Source organism: Pinus tabuliformis, chromosome J (assembly GCF_031772625.1).
Source record: "Pinus tabuliformis cultivar Carrire ecotype Pingquan chromosome J, CPIR1, whole genome shotgun sequence".
In the NCBI taxonomy this organism is placed as follows: Eukaryota; Viridiplantae; Streptophyta; class Pinopsida; order Pinales; family Pinaceae; genus Pinus; species Pinus tabuliformis.
This window is the reverse complement of record NC_142295.1, coordinates 250,266,055-250,289,577: the sequence shown is the minus strand read 5'-3', so window position 1 is coordinate 250,289,577 and position 23,523 is coordinate 250,266,055. Positions and strand designations below refer to the sequence as shown.

Sequence of the window (23,523 nt, the reverse complement as noted above, 5' to 3'; positions counted from 1 at the left end):
AGGTTAACGTTTTGTGGCTTCTGATCGGTCCCTAGGTTTACTAATTCATAGTTCAGGGTAGAACTGTAAAGTTTAGCATTGGCGGACCTTTTAAACCGACTTTTCAAATCATATAAATCTTCTAACTTGACCACTGATTTCGGTATAGCATTGTCAGTGCCATTTTGTTGTATTTGGTGATCATGATGGCCTTCGTCGATTATCTGATTTGAGTAGGATCCTTCAGAAGTAAGGAAATTTACGATGTCAGGATCGTCGTTGAATACTCTCCAATTGGTGATGTTGTCAGGGATGGATGGTCTAAAGATTAATTCTATTGAAAACCTATCAGGACTAAAATCTTCGGAAGGAATAAGTCTAGAGGCTACGTTAGCTAACAGGTATGCGCTCGCGTTTTGAACTCTTGGAATTGACGAGATGTTGAATGCTATGAAATGTGTAGTGAGATCTTGAACTAACGATTAATAGTGTTTTAAATGACTTGACAGGCAATGTATGGTGTTACGTACCTGTTTTACGACGATCTCAGAATCTCCAAAGACTTGAAGATACTTAACGTTCAATCCGATTGCTTTGTATAGGCCTTGAACCAAGGCTTCGTACTCTGCTGTGTTGTTCGTGCAATTGAACTCAAGTCTGCATGTGAGCATAATTTTGTTCCCGTCTGGGCTAATCATAACGCATCCTGCTCCTGCTCCCTCATTGGATTTAGACCCGTCAAAATATAATTTCCAAAATAAAGATGTATTTACAGAATTATCTAAAAAACTAAAACATTTTGAGTCATCAGTTTGGGAGAAATTTTCAACTTGGGATAAAACTGAATTCTCTAAGTAAGGTGAAATATGAGCATTGAAATTGCCGAGGAAAGAATCTACTGCGTAATTGCCTACAATGCTGCTATTGTATGTTATGGCTTCATTTTCTCCTTCCAGTTCTGTCACTATGTATTTTTGGTGCAACTCTCGTTCAACCTTTATCTGATTTGGTTTACCATTGTATGGTAACCACATGTGCGACCAGTCAGTTGAGAAATATCCGTGGAGTTTCTCCGACCAATCCCTGCTAAGAATCAAACCATAAAACTCAGGGATATCAGCTACTAGAATGTCGATAACCTGACACACTTTTGGGTTAGACAACAATCTTATGGTCACCTGGTTAAGTTCACCAATCACTTCAACTTGGGATCGATCAAGTTGAACTATACGTACTGCGGATTTTTGAGGTTTCACATTCAATTTGGCACATATTGACCTGGGTAAAATATTCGTTGAAGCACCAGAATCGACCAAGCAATTGTGCACGTTTTTATTGAAGATTTCATATGTGAGAAGAAAAGGAGGAGTATGAGATCTTGATCTTCCTCCAATCAAGGCGATGTCATTTGGATCAATATTATTGATCGCGTTGGTTGGAGGCCTTCCCAGATTGTGGGAAGCTACAGCTATAGGTAAAGATGTAGTAGGCACAACATGCAATTCCTTCATCATTATTTTTTGCTGGTGTTTCAATTTACTCAATTCATAAAGAGTGATGTTAGCCCTAGTCTTCTTCATGTCATCAATGATGTTATACTCCATTTCATCCGACACTATCAGTGTTCTTGATGGAGGTGCTTGATCAGATTGGACTGGGCTAAACTGGGTCGCTTTAGCAGTTTTCTTTTTTGTTGCGACATTATCTTTTGTTGCAGGGCTTGCGCCCTTTTTTTTTGGGTAGTTTGGGGAGGATCAAGTTGATTTTTGCTTCTCATGCTAACCGGAAATGCTTCTTGATCCTCTTCTTGTGGGAGGATGAAATCCCACATTCCTTGTAGTTCTACAACTTCTTCATCGTCGGTCTGCCCTTCAGTGGTATTCTCTTCTTCTTCTTCTTCAGATTCAACGTTTGAGACAGCGTTGGGTGGCTTCGTCTCCATGGGAGGGTTTCTTTTAAAAGTCCTGAAAGGCTTTCTTGAAGATGTTTCTGCCATTTGTTTTCTTATATCAATCATCTCATTGGACATGGCCTTTAATACTTTTTGTAATCCTTCCATATCGAAAGGATCTTTCGTTTGCTTCTTCTTGGTGTCTTCTTTGAAAGAGATCTTCTTAGATTTACGTTCTTCAATTGCAGATCTCTTTTCAAGGGCTACTACATGTTTTTCAACTGCTAACGCCTCTGTTAAGTTTTCAACTAAGGTTGTCTTGCTTGCCCTATCTACGAAGATAGCCAAGTTAGATGGTAAGGCCGTGATGTACCATTCACATCTTACTTCCTCGCTGGGTTGTGAAGCAGCGGGGATTTTGTTGAGGATCTTATTGAACCGTAAGTTAAAATCTTTAATGGGTTCTCTAGCCTCAGCCTTAAGATTAGATAGGTCATTGATCAATGTCGCCGTGGATCTGTCATCACCAAACTTGGTGAGGAACTGACTTTGAAAAATGTCCCATCTTGTGATGGATCCGGAAGGTAACGAAAAGTACCACGACCCGGCTGTTCCTTGCATTGTATAAGGGAAAAGCCGGACAACAGCGTCTTCGTTAGTAACTCCGTTGAGATTAACAGAAAGCATGAAATTATTGATATGTTCTTCGGCTAGCATGCCTGCTTCTGGATTGAATTTAGGCAGCCATTTCTCAGGATGGGCCGGTATAGGGCTCAGGGGTGGAGGCATTAAAACCACCCCAGGATTGTTCCATGGAGACTGGGCCATCGTTGAGCTGCTAGTCAATGGAAGTGCAGAAGATGATCTCTGATGCTGAGAAGATGAAGATATTAAGGTCTTTGATGTTTGAAGAGGAAGGGTTGTGGAAGATGAGTGAGTGATCTGGGGTGAAGATGTGGGTGGCTGACTTCGCGGTGAGGGAGTTGAAATGGACGAGGTAGATGAAAGAGTCTCTCTGTCAGACTCTGGAAGTGCTTTCCTTGCTCTTTTCCTAGTGGGGAGAGGGATTTCAGTTGGCTGGATGCCAAACTTTTCACTCTTCAATCTGGTCAGGGGATGAGCAGGATTGTACTGCGAAGTCACGCTGCCTTTAGATTTATCAGACCTCTGAGTAAAGATAGAGAATCCCTGGAGTTTACGAATCAAAGTTTGAAGTTTAGGGGGATCAATGATAAGTTGGTCTGATATATTAGAGTGTGTAGCAGCGGTGGATGCTCGAGTGACTTCTAGCTCCGAGTTTAATCATACCGGAGAAGTCGGGGGAGTTGGTGAGGGTGATTTGCTCTCAGAATGGTATTTAGATTTTGATTTATGCGCCATTCATAGCTCGTGCCCTCCTTCTAGCGCCAAATATGTTGAGGGCCCCGAAATCGGGTCAACAACAAGGGGGATATCCACCCGGTCAGGAACCTGGTTGGCGGCTCCGTGCCCGTTTGGTGTAGCGGGTCCGACTGGGGGTAATGGGACCAGTTTCCCAATGTGAGGGGTGTGTGTGTGTGTAGAGTTTGATGGTATTGATCTAGGGGTATTTTAAGCTAATTTAATTCTAACTTCTAAACTAACTCTATGCTATTGTAATCTAGTGAAAAACAATACATCTAATCTATGCTAACCCGGGGTATTTTTCTTCTATTATGCGATCTAAAAAGATTTTGAACAATAGCTAGTAATAAAGATCGTTCATCTATCATAAGAATTAGAAATCCATTAAGATAAATCATTCTGCATAAAAAGTTAGGCAAAACAGTTGTGAACAACATATCGCATAATTAGTTATTCATATGTCAAGCACAAATAAATGACTCCACCGTACAGAAGTGCCAAATGGTAATACACACATTCATACATTAACATATAAAGAACTCAGCTGCATATCACTTTAGGAATATAAGCAGAAATTAGTCAAGAGATAAAAGTACCATTTATGACATATTTCACTAATAAACTTCAAGCAATAACGATTTATTTCTACTTGTTCTAATATCTGCTAAGACTACAGAAGTGCAACATCAGTAACATACATTAAAATGCAAACATAAATAAATCTCAATCCATCCATTCATCAAAAGCCCCCTCCGAGGGTGCAAAAGTGCATGTTCTGAGGACAAGTTTTTTGACAGATTTCCGGACCCTTCTCCAAATGCCATGAGAAGGGTTAAATACTACTAACTAATTAATCTTAATTACACAAATTTAGGGAATGGCTTCAAATGACCGCCCTTTTACTAAAAGCAAATTTATTTCTAAAAATCAAATCTAATTTCTAACCGTTTCTGTATCTGCTCCTTAGTGCTGTAAGCAATGCACTGTTCGCCGTGAAAGAGTCAGATGGTTGTCCTTTCCTTTTGTTTGAGCTTGAAAATTAGAAATAACAAGAGCTAGCACCTCTTTCTGACAGACTAGAAGATATTTTCGAAAACCTTTCTCTAGCTGGGTGTATTCGCTGTGCGTACACTTAGTACAACCCAGGTTCCTTTCGAACTGATTTTGTTGTTGCTATTTTGGTTTCCGGTCGTGCGAATGACTCAATGAGTTAGGAGTCGCATTGTATGGACAATCCGCTGTATCGAGAATTGCTTCCGTTCTTTGTTCCAGGCTTTTCTGGAGCGTCCTCCTTCTTTTGCGTTTCTCTTTTTGCTTTGCCCAGTCTGAGCTTCAAGATCTTTTGCAAACACGCTGCTTTTGTGCGCCTTTGACTCTGAGTCTTAGATAGTCTATTTTCATCAGCGCCTGTTGGGTGATACTCTGGAATCCGCGGTCCTGCTGCATGCGGCATCCATTTGCGGAGGCATCTTCTCTCTGTTACCCCATTGGCGCTTTCCTCTTTTCCTTAGATGTTTCCTGCATATAGATTTATATCAGTTACATGTCTTGCAGTTTACGCAAAGAAGAAGAGAAATGACGAAAAGATTGACATGAAAGCATTAAGTTCTAATGAATGCGTAATTCTGACACTCATCATGATTTGAATCTTCGAAAAACGCGATACAATCATTCTTGGATACTCAAGCATGCGATCATTAATTTCCCTTAAGGTGCGCGCTCAATCTTGGGTTTACTGTTTATGTCAGAAAATTCTTGCGATGAGTCCTTTCTGCGATTGGAATCGCAGTATCGAGGACTACGACGTCATTAAGTGTTATCACAAATTGCCAATATCGCAGATCGCAGTTTTGTATGATCGCAGATCGCAAGATCGCAAGGTTTTCGCTTTATCACTCTGTGCTGCTTATGCGACATTGCGACGTGCGACGTCGCATATCGGCCGTTGGTGATTCCTTAGGTTTTCCCTTTTTGAGCGCTTTTAATGCACGCGATGCGATGGGTTCTCGCATCGCTCTTTTTCAGTGTATTTATGCGCTTTGGGAAAACGCTTCTCTCTACCTTTGCGACGCGATATAGCTCTTAGGGAGTTAATACAAAAGATTTTTTAAACAAAATATTTTTTGGATTTTTGGTTAAGGGTCCCCCTTTGCTTGATGTTATTACTAATATCAAACAAAGAGGGGGGTTGTTGGTGACCACAACACACCGACAAAGGCTATTGTCTGGAGGTCAGCGTTGTTATGCTCCTATACCAATAGGTGTCATATTTCATGATTGACTTGATGAGCTATGTAATATGTTCATACCTTTCCTTGTTGCAAAGGTTTTCCATATTGTCAAAAAATAAAAAAATTTAAAAAATGTAAAGAGGGTATACCCTAAAAGAAAAATCAAAGGGTAAAAAGAATAAGATGGTCAAAAAAGTGAAAGAAAATGAACCCCACCAAAAAGAAAAACCAAGGAAAGTGTGCAAGCCTAAATGCCACTACTTTTTACTCTTGTACAATAAACAATTGTGTGCAGCTTGTTAACTTATGCCACAATTGATGAATAGTCAAACAACTTAAGCTTGGCTAGTTCATATTTGAATTTCATGTTTTAGAAGTAGAGAATAAAATCTGACCAAACTGTTTAATCTTGGCAGATAAGTAGATAGGTAGAGTGAATAAAAAGAGCTCAACAGTTTAATCTGATCCCTTGGATGAAATAAGGCTAGACTTAGATAGATATCTACATGTAAAAGAAAAGAAAGTGTGATAAGGGTTTTCCAGTTTAAGTGCACCCTAATAAAGAAGTAAAAATGCTAGGATAAAGTAGGTAGGGTAAGTAGATGATGGTTGCAGAATAAATGTGTGGTGAATGGTTAAGTTTAATGCTTAAATATTTTGCTTTCATCACTTGGAAAAAGCACAACTCACATTGGAGACAACACATCAAGGAGACAAAGTCAAAATAATTAACTTCCTTACTCCATTTTTCTCAAAAAATTCACTAATTTCCCCAAGTGCTAAAGGTACCTATAAACAAGTTAGGGGGGCTCAAAGCATTTCTCTAACTTTTGGAGGGACCGGACCCTCAGCCCAATGATTTGAAATACCTACAGCACTTAAATCCCCTTCATCAATATTCACCCCTTCATAAAGTCACTCATTCCCTTTATAAAGCTTTTCTATCTACATGAAATCCTCATATATCATTAGCCTAAGGTATAAGTGTTGTATGATGAGATGCATTTTTAGAAAACATTAAACTTAGTGCTTTCCCATTCATTTGTTCATATTAACCACTAATGTTATTATTATGTGAATTCCCGAATAAAACAACTTTACCCTCTCCCGTATTATTATATTATACAAAACCCAAAATTTTTACATATCCTACCCCTTTGGTTAAAATATAACCATAGTTTGTTTTAAAATAGGATTAATGAGTTAATCAGTAACCCATTAAGAACCTCGACCCTCCGCTCCAATAAACATGATTAATTAACTCTCATGGTTAATTAATAACCTCAATAGCCAATCCCACCGCCCCCGATGCGATTAATTAATCCTTAAATGTATCAGGCCCGCCTCCATTATATCCCCATCACTTCAAAGCCCTGATAGCCATCCGATCAATGCGCCCAGATCCAACGGCTTTCATGCATATCGCACGACCCTTTGCGACCACACGTTAGCGCGTGATCGCAAAGCAGTTTTTGTACAGTGCCTCTGCCACGCGTCGAGTAATCTATGGAATCGCTGGCTCGAGGCTAAATACCACCCTTCCCCATAAGCGGTGTGATAGAAACCACTTACCACCTTCTACTAAACGACAAAATGTCTCATCATTCATCCTTTCACCCGCCAATACCAACCATTTACCCGTTTAAACACAAAAACCCCAGTGTTGCTCATTTTCACCTAATTGTGCAGTAAAACCCTTTGTAACCCAGCTGTGCCACCTGAAGCCTCTGTTAACCAATTTGAGCATGATTTACCTCCTGAAAATCATTTTGGACTCATTCCATAGACCTCTCCAGCTCAAATGAAACCTTTTCAACCTCCCCTGCAAACCAATGATTTCTTAACAATTTGTTTTGTTTTACAAGTGATCAGAAGACCACATCCTTGGATAAACAGTCTTAATACTAGTCATAAGACCTGTTTACTCCAAGATTGTTATCAAATCTATTCAAACAGAGATAGAAGATAAAACATACAGTAAAAAGACAAGCAGAGGAAACATGAAATTAAACGATTTACTGTTGAAATAGACAGTAAAAACCTAAAATATACAGTGAAGGTAAAAGGACACAGTAAAGAACAGTCAAAGTGTATCAGGATTAAAGAGTATTAGATTGAAGACCAAGTCAATTAAATCAGCTAGCATGAAGATAAACAGCAGGGAAGACAGTTACAAAACAGAGTATACAAATTCATGTCAAAGTAAAGACAATTGAAAAAACAAAGCGATAAAAGTAAAAAGTAAACAGTAAATAGTAAAAGTAAACATGAAGACATTAAGGGTTAAAAAAGATGAAAACACTTTCACCAGCTATAATGAAGTTTATCCAAAGTAAAAGTGAAAAACAGTTGAAAGGAATTTAAGGTTAAAAGATGAAATCAGAATAGAAATGGTACATTCTTCAGAAATTTCTTGTTTAAGTCATAGTTTTGCAGAAACTATTGTGGCCACTCCAAGAAGTATTTTGAGAAACTGGAGGAGGTTTTTGTTCCAAAAAGTCTCATCTACAAAAATATCTCTCACTTTTTACACAGGTATTACCAAGAGGGAGATAAGTGCATGTCTTCACAACCTATTTTTCAGTTTGTGCAAAGTCCTGTTTTTGACATCTTTTTGCAGAGAATATTATGAATAGCTGGAGATGAATTTTGGGAAACCGAGAGAGGTTTATCTCAAAAAAATTCCTATCCACAAAAACCTCTTTCACTTTTTACATATCTATTACGGATTGAGATATACAAGCGTATCATTGGACCCTGAGTTTGCAGAATTTCTGGGGCAGTATGCACGAAGGAAGGATGCAGTTAGTGACTGGGATGCCTCATCATCAACTAAGAGTTGCTACCAAATTCGACTTTCTCTTCTTTGTAACCATAAAACCATAAACATAGTGCCAAATAGATTCATTAGTTTGGAATGTCCTTTATTAAAGTTCTATTAATGTAAACAGTTGGAGATAATTGTGAAACTAATCTTGATATTTTTTCAAGATATTTCAGTTTACAATTAGTATAAATACTTCTCCATTTGAAGTATTTTGTGTGGATTCTTAGACATTGTTGTAATACTGATTATTTTGGAATAAAGTGCTATTGGACCAACTTTTGTATAGCTTGCTGGATAAAAAATTGATGCAAAGGACTTTCCACAGATTTCTTGAATCAAACACCAGATCAATAAGGCATCTATACCTTATGTTTTAAAGTTTTCCTCATTTATTATATCATCTATGTTTCATATCTAAATGATAAGCGAAAAAGAGTAATTCAGAATATGCTTGATTGAACTCTGTTTTCAATTATTATTCTCTATGTTTTCTTCTGAATTATGATAAACAATGAAATCTTAATTGCTCCTGTTTTCTAGTTCGTCCATTTTGATTATTTAGTAAAGAATACTTAACTACTCTTTATTAGTAATAATTCAAGTTCCCTCTTTAAATAGGCTGAAGGATTCTTAGCTACCCTTCACCCATTTTAAGCCCATCCCATCTATTCCAAGTTGTTATTTGTACCCTGTTTGACCATCTGGCCCTGTGAAACCATCTTTTGTTAAGAAACCAAATCCAGTTAAGCCATCTTTCTTTGACTCCATTAGCCCAATAGCCTAAACTACTCAGTCCTACCCGTCTACTATTGAATCTCACCACCCAAACTCAAACAAAACTCCTAAACCTCACAACTAGCCTAATATCTTTCAAAACCAAGCTAAATCATAAATAGAGAACCCTCTCTGGATACAAATTGGCTAGATTCTGTATCTAAAAGTTGGTTTGTGGTTACCTCAGACCCCTTTCCTCTTCCTACCAACTTCAAGGAAAATCTAAGTGATAACAAGCGTAACTACCTCTAATACCTTCGCTAGTAGACCTGGGGTGTAATTACCCAAGTCTATTTTCGGAAGGCCCTTATTATTAACTTTCTTGTATTTTCGTGTTTGGTCCTAATCACCCAGAGTAGAAATACTTGGAAGTTGTTTGATTGCTGATCTCTTTAGGGACATTTTTAGTGTGTGTTCTGTGCTCCTAGTCAGCCTAGCTTTCAATTTTCTTGAGTCTTTAAGTAGATCTTATAAAAATAATTCAAATTGGTTGTCCAAACATCTCAACGGTCCCGTAGACTTCGTGGGCTTTCACCTGCGAGTCCAGAGCCTTATCCTAGAAGGCGTAGGAGCAATTCTATCAGTGGTTTTCAACCAGTCATAGCAGGTGCATCGAAGATTGATCCTCCTCTTGGGGGCATTAATTGACAAGATAGACCTGGTACTACTACAGAGTTAGAGAGGAACACACCAGTTCTTTCTCGAGTACTCTTCCAGTCAGAAGAAAAAATTGAAGTAGAAGAGATTTCAGAGTCGGTTGCGGCTCCGAATTCTCCTCTCCCTCCTGATCATCCAGACTTATTGTTATACATTGGAACTCCGACTCACAGGCCTTGAAGCCCAGGTCCACACACATTTATCCCTTCGATGACCACTGCTAGAAGCATGGCGTCCACTACGAGTGTTGCGAGCATGAAGACTCCCATATCGGTGCAAGGGGGAGGAACTATTTCCATCCCTTCTAACACTCCCGAAACATCCATATTTGGGTCCAATTCCATTCCATCGACGAGTGGAAGTTCTCAGGCTAATGCATCCAGATTTGGATTTTTCCCTTTTGGAATGCCCTCTCAAGGTATTCCTTCAGTTCCATTGAATGTACCATGAACCGCCTCCACGTCCATGATGAGTGGATCAACTTCTTTTCAGGGTTTCCCATTTGGAAGTGGTCATATACCACATTCCAATCCGACAGTAGGGTCTATGCCTTTTCCTTTTAGAAGTCAAGGCAGTGATCCCTTTAAGAGTTAAACAAACTGTGCAGTTAGTGGTTTAGGAGCTAGGAATCAGTTTTTCGGCCAACAAGGGAATGTGCCGTATTCCTCGGTTACTTCATTTCATAGTTTTCCACCCTTAGCTAATGCTTGGAACCCTTATTAGGGGTTGTCATCTCCTTACAATACTTTGTTAGGGGGTAGCTTTACTAGTTACGGAGGATTTTCGGCTGGAGTTGGTCAAACTCTGAATTTTGCTAGACCACAAGGATCACCCTTTGGTGCAGTAGGTTCTATAAGTTACTTTAAGCAACCTGGTGCCTTTCAAAATCTAGGTCATTCTTTTCAGACTTTTGGGAACTCCACCCAATCTGGGTGGAATCCCCAAGGTCCCCCACGACTTCCTTTTCTGGCCACACTTAATCTTCTAGACTTAACTAAGTTGACAAACAATCCAATTAGATACAATTTGGCTTGGCCTCCGGCCCCAAACAAACTTCCATCAGAGATTCCAAAATTCGAAGGGAAGAATGGTGAAGACCCATGCGACCATGTAACCACGTTCCTTTTATGGTGCTCATCCAACTCCCTGATCGATGATTCGATCAGGTTGAGGTTATTTCATCGCACCTTAACTGGGAATGTGACTAAGTGGTATATATAGTTTCCAGGGGGAACCTTTACTTCTTTCGCTGATTTGGATAACATTTTTTTAAACCATTTTCAGTTGCCTGTCCGTTATGAAGTCGGAACTGAGCTTCTGGCTAATTTTCATCAAGACACGGCTACTCACTTTTCGAATCATATCCAAGAATGGAGATGGAGAAAAAGGCTTATCAAAGCCGAAATTCCACCAGAATTCTGTCTCGAATGGTTTCTAAAATCATTACAACCTGAGATCTCCAAGGATGTTTCTCTTTCTAGTGTTTATTCGGAAGAGCAGGCTATCTTTCGTTCTCAGCAATTAGAACTGATATATTCTTAGCCTGGGACTCTTCAGAAAATCTTACTTGATGCTCCTAGATCCATGGTTGATGTAGCCAAACCAAAGCCAATCCCTCACGCTGATGGTATAGTTGGATCAGTTGATGCAAATACGGTGAACCTTTTGAACCAATTGTAGCAGTTGTCTCTACAAGGTGCTTCTTCCAACCAGGCCGCAGTGTCTACTCCTTCACCTTCCCAACCTTCTTCCATAAACACTGTTTAGGCCTCTAACCCCAAAGGAAATAAACAATCCGATGGGAAGCAAAAGGGACAAGGTAAAAAGAAGAATCAGGAAGGGAAGGGTAATGCGAACAAGCCTAGCAACGGTGTTGGTGAGGGTAGAAAAGATTCTAAGAAAAAGGTTAAATTTCCATGCAAGTTATGCAGTGGAGATCATTTGACACATATATGCCCGAAAATTCTAGATGCTTAGTGCTTGTTAGTGCAACAAGGGTCTTCTAGCTCCCAAGCTATCTTAACTAACTCTTTCCCCCAAGGGCAGCAGTTTCTTGCTGGCGTGAACTCAAACCCTGGTACCTCTACAGGGGGAAACCAAGAAGGGGACAATTCCTCAAATGTTTTCATGAAGAGTTCTCATGTCAATGTGGCTACGCGAGCACGTGATTACGGTGAAATAGAAACATCTAAGGATAAATTTGTTCCCGGAACTATGGACCCACTTCATATTGAGCGACCCTCTATCGAGTCTATACCTCGGATACCGAAAGGTTCTGCTAAGCACGCAACTATTAACCCTAATGCTAGGGCGACCCAGAACTACTTGATTGTAGAAGATATGGCTCAAAGTCCTTGCGCTATGTCTGCTTTAGAGGTACTCCAGTTGTGTCCTGATCAACAAAGTGCTTTGATTTTAGCGATCGGGGTAGTAGATCCAAAAAATTCTTTAGTGCTCACTTTTGACATGCTCAATGTCAAAGAGAGACTTCCTCACCATATGGCTTTTCAAATAAAGTCTACTTACAGGAAAACTAATATTTTTCGAACAATTATAGATGAGGGAGCTTCCACATGCGTAATGTCTATGTCATTTTGGAAGGCCATTGAATCGCCTTTAGTCGCTCCTTCACCCACTCTCTTGACAACATTTGATGGACATTCTCATAGGCCACATGGGATTATCCTGGCCTTTCCTATATGTGTTGGAGGAAAGGTCATTAATATCGAAGTAGAAATCATTGATGCCAACCTGGATTACAATCTCCTATTAGGAAGGAATTGGATTTATGAAATGGATGCTATAGTGTCATATTTATTCCGCATCCTCTATTTTGCTCATGAGGGGAGAATTGTTAAAATTGATCAATTGGATTATTCTCTAAGTGACCCTTGTGAAACTTCGGATTCTATGGTTCCATTGGTCGATAACCCCCATCAACCTATCGAGAATTTAGGAGTTGGGATGTACTCTTCATTGATGGGTATATTTGATCTCCCCACTCCTATAGCTAGAATCAATGCCATTTCATCTTCCAAGGAGTCTTCATGGGAAGAGTTCTTTCAAACTCGTTATTTTTTAGAGCCTTGGACCTTACCTTCATCTGCAACCACATTAGATGAAGGGCAGGATAGCGGAATAGCATTCCTTATGTCTGCAACAAAGCTTAGATATCAATCGATCATTAACTCTACAAACAACCATCCTACTCCTTTTTCAGAGGAGGAGTTAGATGGTGATGTGGCTCTAGCTTGGACACTTGACTCTACTTCTGCTATGGATTGCTTAGATACAGTTTTACCATCCGAGGAAGCAATTTTAGAAGCAATGACTGGTGTAGATCGATCGTGGGAAGATTTACACCATCGTTCATATTTTCTTCCTCCATTGCAGGAAGTTGAATCTAGGTTCTCCAATCTACTTACTAGTGATGTTTGTACAATTTCAAACCCTTTGGCTCCAGCACACATACGTGCTGAAGGTAATATGTCAGTTATTTCAAAAACCTTACCAATAAACATCTCTAGGATCCCTAATGTGATAGAAAATGTCTTCATCAGGGCTAAGTGTTCCCCTGAAGAGATTCAAATTTGCACCGATCTCTTTAAAGAGTTTCGGGATGTATTTGCTTGGTCTTATGAAGAAATACCTAGTATTGATCCATCCATCATTCAGCATGAGATCAAGACATATGAAAACACCAAGCCGATTCATCAAAAGCTTCAGCCAGTCAATCCTATGAAAGCAGCAGCTATTAAAGCTGAAGTAGAAAAGCTGCTCAAGGTAGGTTTTATATACCCCGTTCCTCTAACGGAGTGGGTTTCTAATCCAGTCCCAGTTGATAAAAAACAAGAAACGATCCGAGTGTGCATTGACTTTAGGGATTTGAACAAGGCTTGTCTAAAAGACAATTACCCCACACCATTTATCGATTAGATAGTTGATGAATATGAGAGTAATGAGATTTTCTCATTCATGGACGGTTTCTCCAGTTATAATCAAATATCTATCCATCTAGAAGACTAGTATAAGACAACTTTCATTTGTTCCTGGGGTACCTTTGCATACAAAAAGCTGCCTTTTGGTCTTGAAAATGTTGGAGCTACGTTTTAGCAAGCTATGTCTTATTCTTTCCACGACATCAAGCATGTCATTGAAGCATACTTGGATGATTTAGCTACTCGTTCTCGAAAGAGAATCAATCATCCCAGTCACCTTTAGTTAGTTTTTGAGAGATGTTGATTTTACAAGATCCGGTTGAATCCAAATAAGTGCATTTTTGCAGTTACATTTGGTCGGTTGTTAGGGTTCATTATATCAACTGAAGGGATTCGAGTTGATACTTCCAAGGTTGAGGCAATAATTCAGTTTCCTCCCTCGTCTTCAATCCAAAAGCTTCAAAATCTCCAAGGAAAAACAAATTTCTTGAGACGGTTTATAGCAAACTATGGTGAGATAACTAAAGGATTTATGTGTTTGCTGAAGAAATGAGTTCTATTTTTATGGGACGACTTTGCACAATGATCTTTTGATGCCTTGAAGTAAGCGTTGATCTCTGCCCCACTTTTGAGTCTGCTGGATTATGGTAGAGATTTCTTTTTATATCTTGCAGTGGAAGAATTAACCATAGGTATGGTTCTGGTTCAGGAAGATGATGCTCTCACGGAGCATTTGATTTACTACTTGAGTTGAGGCTTGGTAGGCCCCGAACTACACTATTCTCTGGTTGAGAAATTGGCCTTGGTAGCTGTTCATGCTGTCCAACGGTCATCATTATATTTTGCTACACAAAACATTCGTCTTAGCAGCAGTCAATCCTTTCCAATTTGTCCTTAGTTGGTGAGTGATTTGGGGCAAATACAACCAATGGATTGTTATTTTACGAGAATTCGATCTCGAGTTCTTGTCAGCCAAGTCTAAGAAGTCATTTGCTTTTGCAGAATTAATTTTCGACCTGCCTTGTGAAGAAGATATTGTTTATGAGGAAAGTTTCCCAGATGAACATCTATTCCTCATCTCTTCACAAGATCCCTGGTATGGAGACATTATCATCTATCTCCAGACTTCGAAGTTCCCCCTTGCTTTCTCCAAGGATGGACATCGAAAATTACGTCACCTTGCTAAGAACTATGTCATCATTGGTGATATATTATATCGCCGAGGGGTTGATTCAATCCTTAGGCGTTGTTTAACTTTAGAGGAAGCAGAGTTTGTGCTCAATGATTGCCATAGTGGAGCTTGTGGTGGTCATCTATCAGGGCTTGCAACAACCCAAAAAATCTTGGGTGCCGGCTAAATTTGGCCTTCGATTTTCAAAGATTGTATTGAAGCAGTCAAACATTTCCACCCTTGTCAAGTCTATACTCGGAAGATGTGCGCGCATCTAGCTCCTCTTTTTCCTATTGTCACTGTCGGTACTTTTACAAAGTGGGGCATTGACTTTACTACTTGTAATCCACCTTCAATGTTAAATCACAAGTACATTATAGTGGCTGTAGACTACTTTATGAAGTGGGCTGAAGCTATGCCTACTTATAAAAATGATAGTGAGACAGCAGCATTGTTCCTCTTCAATCAGATTATTTCACATTTTGGTATCCCGAGAGAGATTATTACTGATCATGGTAGTCATTTCTAGAACCAACTGATGACCGAATTGGCTCTTAAGTTAGGCTTCCGGCAGCAGCATTTGTCTCTGTATTATCCTCAGGCCAATGGGTAAGTCGAAGCCATGAATAAGTCCCTCAAGATGATCCTACAAAGGACAATTGAAAAAAATCACTCCAATTGGCACATCATGTTGTCTCCGGCTCTTTCGGCATACCGAACCTCGGTAAAGACTACCACCGGTTTTACACCTTTTCAGTTAGTTTATGAGCTTGAATCTATTTTTCCTATTGAATGTAAAATTCCATCCCTTAAGCTAGTTGTTGAGCTTCTTCCAGAGACCTCTAGTCTCGAAGAGCGCCTCGTTCATTTGGAACATCTCGATGAGCAGCGTCGAGATGTCGCCATAATAAATGAGGCCCATAAGAAAAGGGTTAAAACTCAGTATGATAAAGTTTTCTGTCCTTGAGTCTCTTCTAAAGGCGACCTTGTCTTGGTCTACGACCAAGATAAAGACGCCTTGGGGGCAGGAAAATTCAAGTCGATGTGGTATGGTCCCTTTATAGTGAAACGAGTTTTAGGAAAATGGGCTTATGAATTAGTCGATTTTGAAGGGAACGAATTGGAAGAGCCCCGAAATGGGCCCTACCTCAAGAAGTATTTTTCTTAGGTTACAACCGAGCAATGGCTTCTTTGTATATTTTGTATTTTTGTACATATTTTATTGGCGATTTTTGTGATATGAACACTTTTTTGATCTGCTTTGGCAGGTGTTAATGGATGACTTGGTCTATTTTAGATTCACCGATAGTGATAGTTGGCACACTTAGAATCTCGCTTCCCCAACTTGGGTGATTTATGATCCATTTGGTCAGTTGATGGTGTCAAGGGGTGATCTGATATTCACCCTATGAGTGACATCAGTTAAATATTTATTAAACAAAGGTATTACAGACTCATGTGCTGGTGTGTGTTCTATGTTATTGAAGCAACGGATCAATCAGATTACCAACACACAAATAGTAAAATGGAAAGATATCAGAGACATACAGTAAGCAAACATAAAGACATAAGAAATTTTAATAAGGATTTCCCCCTATTCTCTAGGGCTATGGCCCCGGTCCAGATTTCAGTGGTGGCCTTATTTTATTATGCCTTTAAGTAGAGAAATTACAATACAGGGACTCAATGTGAGTTTCCTTGAAGTAGGTTTGCTTGGCATGGTGGTTTCTTGGATTCCCCAAGCCACTGGAGTACACAGACTCTTCTTCTTCCTACCAAATCTGTGACCTTCTGGTCTGCAGTGGAAAGAACAAAATGTGATGCTTAGTGCAAATAGATTCCTCTATGGGATGGCTTGAATCTTCAAGCTCTCTGGTGCTCAATGTTGCCACTAGTCAGCTCGGCCCTCTGTCTCTTCTACTTTGCTTTACTATTCTCTGTGTTCAGTCCTCCTCTCTGGGTTCACTATTCCACTTCGTCTCTCGACTTCTGTCTAACTCAACTGATTGTCTTCTTTCTCTATTCACGGCTTTAGCCATTCGAACCCTACGCCTGTTCAGTTCCTCTTCCGCCTCTGTCGATCCACCTTCTGCAGTTGAACTTGGAGTTCCCTGTTTGGTGTCATCATGAACGCTCAGGGAGTGGCCACTTGTCCTCCTCTAAACGGTGCTAGCCTGCTTCATCGGTTCATTTCTTCAGTTACATCGTGGATGCGTTCTTCCTCCACCGTGGCAGTCAAACGAATTCCAAATCCTTCTAAAACATGGCTTAATTCCCTGTCAATTCCACTTCCTCTTATTGGGCATGATCTCAGCCGTTTGATCTGGGGCCTCCAGATCCGATGCCATACGCACGTTTTGCACGGTTGACTTGCTCAACCGATAGTGTGTGATCAACGACAGTTTTCTCTTTCTCCGCCTGCCATGTGTCAATCGATGTATGGAATCAGTCCGCTCTCGTCCAAAACCTCTTATCGTTTAAGGGTGCCCCAATCAATACTGTTGGCTTTCCAGAGCGCGGGTCACGCCATTGTGTTTTAGTGCTTTTCCCTTTTTCTACCCGCGGTCCTCCGATTCCCCCACCCAACCGAGTGCTCGGGCTTTTCCTTCACGGCCCTGTTCTCCTAGCGCTGCACTCTAATTGCGCATCAAATTCCACCTCCTTTTCCCATTTCGGGGCTCGCAAGGGCTACTTTGGCCTCCTGAGCGGTTTACATGGGCCTCGGTCAGTGCGCTTTGACCGAGGTCCTCATCATTCCACGTTGGCTACCATTGCCACTGGTTCAGGGGTGTTTTTGATCGCTATTTTGGATTTCTTTAGATATTTGTTCGACCTGATACAGTCATGGTTCTTTGACAGTCTTCTATGGATCCAATTCGGATCACAACCTTCCCACTGAAAAAGCTTTTGCACCACCAAAAGTTGGTTTTCAAGCATCGACTAAGTGAGGATACTGTTTCTTCACTTGTCCAATCTCAATCCACTTTGCGCTGCTCGACTTTGAACATTTGACCCCATTTCTAAGGTACTCAACATCTCCCCTGTGCGTTGTCCTCACCTTCCTGTCCAACACTGTGTCTTCCTGCAACTCATTGAGGTATTCAGGTAGCAGGTCATTAATAGAAGGCAATTGACTTTGCTCTTTAGGGTCCTCAATCATTGAAGGTTCAAACAATCTCAAGCAATCTGCATTTACAACTGAGTAGATGTGCATGTAAGCTGGTAGATCAAGGCGAAAAGCATTTTCACCAATCTTCTCAAGTATCCTAAAAGGTCCATACCTGATATACTTTAGCTTTTTACCTTCACCTTGCATCCTTTCCTTGCTAATATATAGCCAGACTTGGTCTCCAACTTGAAAACTATGCTCCATCCAATGCTTATCATCCCTAGCCTTGTACTTGGCCTGGCTCTTTTCCAACTATTCCTGTACTGCCTGGTGGATCTCTTGGATCTGTTCAATGAACCTAGTTGCCTTGTCCACATCACTGTGTCCATCAACCATGGTATCTTTACCAAAGACAAAATCCAAAGGAGACCTTGGTGTGAAACCAAAGCAGGTCTCAAAAGGAGATCTCTGTGTAGAAGAGTGTTTGGCTTTGTTGTAAGGATGCTGCACATAACACAAGTGTTCATCCCAAAGCTTAGGATGTTTGCTGCAATATCCTATCAGTAACTGGATCACTGTCCTATTTATTACTTCTGTCTAGCCATCTATTTGTGGATGAAAAGCTATGCTTTTCTTCAACTTGGTGTCCATTAGTTCCCACAGACTTGACCAAAACTTCCCCACAAATCGGGTGTCTCGATCAGATACAATGGAAGTGGGTAATCCAAAATGAACCCATACATGTTCAAAGAACAATTTTGTAGTCTATTCAGCTGTGATCTGTTTACTACAAGGTATTAAAATACACATTTTGCTGAACCTATCCACAACAACATATAGATAATCATGACCTTTCCTAGATTTAGGTAGTCCTCCAACAAAATCCATGGAAACACTTTCCCAAGGGTGAGAAGGAACTGGTAATGGAGTGCACAAGCCTATTTTTCTATTGCTGGGCTTGCTTTTAGCACACATGGCACACCCTCTTACATATCTAGAAACTGTCTCATTCATTTTCGGCCAATAGCAGAATCTTTGCAGCTGTGCAACTGTTTTAATTACCCCAAAGTGACCTGATACCAGAGAAGTGTGTGCTTCCCTAATTATCTTTATCCTCTCAGTTTGTGGAATGCAAAGTTTCCCACAATGGTATAAGAGTTGGTCCTTTATATGATAGTCCAATTCTTCTACTCTTTTTCCTTGACTCAAAGTTGCATATACATCCTTAAAGTCCATATCCTGAGCATACTATTCTATCTATCTTTCATGTAGCACAAAATTATGCTTAAGTATGGTAGATGCATTTATAATGGGTCTATATAACATGTCTGCAACCTTGTTATGTATGCCCTTTTTATATCTGATGACTAAGTGAAACTGTTGTAGAAACCCCATCCATCTGTAATGTCTTGATTGCTGCAACTTAGTTTGGGAGTGTAGATATTGAAGTGGCTGATGATCAATATGTATTACTGTCTCTTTGCCCATTAAGTAATGTTTCCACTTTTTCACTCTTTGAACTAATGCGTACAATTCTTTATCATATGTAGGATAGTTAACTACTACAGGATTAAAAGTCTCAGAATGATAACATATGGGTTTACTGTGCTATGTCAACACTGCTCCCATGGCATAGTCATTGGCATCAGTTTAGATCTCAAATGGTCTTTGTAGATCTGGCAGTGCTAGTACAGGTGTTGTACTAATTTTTTTATTTCAAGGTGTCGAAGGCTTTCTGATGTTTGCCTCCTGACTGAAACACCTTATTCAATCTTGTTAAAGCATGTAAGGGAGCTGCAATTGAGGAGAAGTTAGAAATGAACTTCCTCCAATATTGTGCTGCTCCTAAGAAGCTTCTCACTTCTGTAACACACCTGGGTTTAGGCCAGTTCACAATGACTTCCACTTTAGAGGGATTTATTTTCAATTCACCTCCGCCTACTATATGACCCAAGTAGTTTAGAGATGTTTTTCCAAATTCAAATTTTGAGAGTTTAACATAAAGTTTTTCTCTTTTCAAAACACCTAATGTCTTCTTAACATGCTTTAAATGTTCTTCCCACGTTTTACTAAAAATTAGAATGTCATCCAGATACACAATAACAAAATCATCAAGAAAAGGTCTGAGTATATCATTCATTAATCTCATGAAAAAAGCAGGAGCATTAGTTAAGCAAAAAGGCATAACCAGCCATTCATATAATCCCTGCTTTGTTTTGAAAGTAGTTTTCCATGCACCTTGCTCTGCAACTCTGACCTGATGGTATTTGGTGAAATAAAAAACTTCTTTCAATTGATTTAAAAGATCATCTATGCGAGGAAGGGGATAACGATTTTTGATTGTTATCTTATTCAGTGCTCGGTAATCAATGCACATTCTCCAAGAGCCCTATTTCTTTCTCACCAAAATGATTGGTGATCCACATGCTGATGTGCTAGGCTTGATGAAGCCCTTCTTGAGCAACTCCTGCACCTGATTCTTGATTTCAGCATTCTCTAAAGTAGAAAACCTGTACATCCCAATGTTAGGCAATGGAACATCTTGCTGCAAAATAATATCATGTACTATTCCCTTTTTGGGTGGCAGACCTTTAGGTTCTTGAAACAAAACATCATACTCTGAAACAACCTTTTCTATATCAGCTTGTTGTTCAGCATTACAACCCTCAAATACATTGGTTTTATCAGGTTTATTTTCCTTTACAACCACCAGTAAGAATTGTTTGCATGAATTTATCATTCTTTTCATCTGTCTTGAGTTTATGAGAGTATAATTATTCTTGAGCTTATGAGCTCTAACAAAGTATTAGGTTCCATCTTTAACAAGTAGATACTTGTTCTCATCTCTATAGAAAATAGCCTTTCTATCATACAAGTAAGGACTTCCTAAAATAATTCCACATATATCAAAAGGAATTATGTCTAACTCAACCTCATCTACAAATGTTGACCCAAAAGAAAACTTGAGTTTGCACTGTCTAGTCACTTGTAGTTGTGCTTTATCATTCAACCATCCTAATGGGTATGGTTTCTTGTGAGGTGTAGTTGCTAATCCCAATTTCTTTACAATTGCTTCAGAAATCAAATTTACTTGTGAGCCACTATAAAAAAAAGCATCAATATTTTTATTTTTGGAAATAACTCGAATATGGAAAAGCTCATGTCTTTTTCTCTCATTTTTTTCATCAATAACAGATTGAGCAGAATTACTAGTAGATGCTTCAGAATTCTTACCTTTTATATCTGTGGCTGCTATAGTTGTTTAATCTCCCGAGTTTGAATCCAAATCTCGCTGAGTAGCTGTAGCTGTCTTCTTCTTCTTTCCCTCGGACTTCTTAGGTCTCAGATCTGGATGCAGAATCCAACAATGCTCATCATCATGCCCTTCCTTTTTATAGTGAGTGCATGAAGCTTTGGCTTTCTGTGCAGTGTTAGCCTTCCTTTCTTTCCACTTCTGTTTCCTTTTCTCCTTGCTCTCGCTTATAGTGGGTTGGGATGGTACCCCAACTTCTGGATTGCCATTCTTTCCTCTAGCTTCTAGATGAGTAGCTTATACATATACCTCATCTATACTAGTGGGATTAAACATGAGGATGGTATGCCTCATGTAGTTGTGTAGACCACCAATGGACTTCAAAAGAGTCTCTGGTGAATCTAATGAGATGCCCAACATCAATTCTATCTTTTTGAACTCTTGAGTATACCCTTGCACACTTTTCCCCTTCAACTGTCGAAGAGTTTGCCAACTCATCATGGCTTGTTGCATGTAGGCCAATGGATAGAACTACTTTTTGATTGCAGAAACAAATTCACTCCAGACAGAGATGGTCTTGCCATGTATTTTCATATCAACTTGGGTTCTGCCTTCCCACCAAACCAAGGCAGTGCCTCCTAGGCGTAGGCTTGCCAGCTGAATCTTACTCTTGTCTAAGTTTATGTTCTGTACCCTGCAATACACATCAATTTGTCTAATCCAATTTTCCAACTTTTTAGCACTTAGCTCTCCATCATATATAGGCAAATCAAATTTAACATCTAGCTTAATCAAAGATGCTTTCTTATTATGCATAGGGCTATTAGGAGATGTGAGAAAGCTTTCCTCTTCCCCTTTCCTTTGGAGTGGTCATGGAAGTGAGACTCATCTTCTTATTTTTCTTGTTTAGAGCCTGATGCATCTTCCACCTTTTGCTTTATAAAGTCTTTGTACATTTCTTCAACCATAGACTTTATAGCTAGGAAACTCTTTATGAATTGAGGGTCTGGCCCTACATAACCTTCCTCTGACATTGTCTTTCACGGATAGACTCTCCCAATTTCAGGATTAGTTTCCACCAACTCTCCTTCTCCTAATTTGAGCTTTGATCTTGTGAGCATTCACAGCTAAACCAACACAAGCTTGTCTAACCTTACAGCATAGAGCTCTGATACCACTTGATTTGATATTCACCCTATGAGTGACATCAGTTAAAGATTTATTAAACAAAGGTATTACAGACTCATGTGATGGTGTGTGTTCTGTGCTATTGAAGCAACAGATTCATCAGATTGCCAATACACAGACAATAAAATGGAAAGACAACAGAGAAATATAGTAAGCAAACAAAAAGACACAAGAAATTTTAATAAGGAGTTCACCCTATTCTCCAGGGCTAAGTCTTTGGTCCAGCTTTTAGTGGTGGCCTTATTTTATTGTGCCTTTAAGCAGAGAAATTACAATAGAGGGACTCAATTTGAGTTCTCCTAAAGCAGGTTTGCTTGGCAGGGTGGTTTCTTGGATTCCCCAAGCCACTGGAGTACACCGACTCTTCTTCTTCCTACCAACTCTATGACCTTCTGGTCTACAGTGGAAAGAACCAAATGTGATGCTCAGTCCGGATAGATTCCTCTATGGGATGGCTTGAATCTTCAAGCTCTTTGGTGCTTGATGTTGTCACTCGTCAGCTCGACCCTCTGTCTCTTCTACTTTGCTTTACTATTCTCTGTGTTCAGTCCTCCTCTATGGGTTCATTGTTCCACTTCGTCTCTCTACTTTTGTCTAACTCAACTGACTATCTTCTTCCTCTGTTCATGGCTTTAGCCATTTGAACCCTATGATTGTTTGGTTCCTCTTCTGCCTCTTTCAATCCACCTTCTGCAGCTGCACTTGGAGTTCCCTGTTTGGCGGCATCATGAACACTCAGGGAGTGGCCACTTGTCCCCCTCTAAACAGCGCCAAACTACTTCGTCAGTTTGTTTCTTCAGTTACGTTGTGGATGCGTTCTTCCTCCACCGTGGCGGTCAAACGGATTCCAAATCCTTCTAAAAAATGACTTAATTCCCTGTCAATTCCACTTCCTACCATCGGGCACGATCTCAGCCATCCGATTTGGGCCCTCCAGATCCGATGCCATATGCATGTTTTGCGCGGTTGACTTGCTCAACCGATAGCATCTGATCAAGGGAATTTTTCTCTCACCTCCGCTTGCCATGCATCGATCAATGTATGTAATAGCTCCACTCTCGTCCAAAACCTCTTATCGTTTAAGGGCACCCCGATCAATACCACCGATTTTCCAGAGCGCGG

The 23,523-nt window shown here is 39.9% G+C and overlaps 1 pseudogene; it reads left to right on the top strand.

Annotated features, from left to right (window-relative positions):
* The window catches only part of LOC149226714 (LRR receptor-like serine/threonine-protein kinase FEI 1), a 132,758-nt pseudogene that overhangs the window by 66,134 nt on the left and 43,101 nt on the right, over nt 1–23,523 (top strand).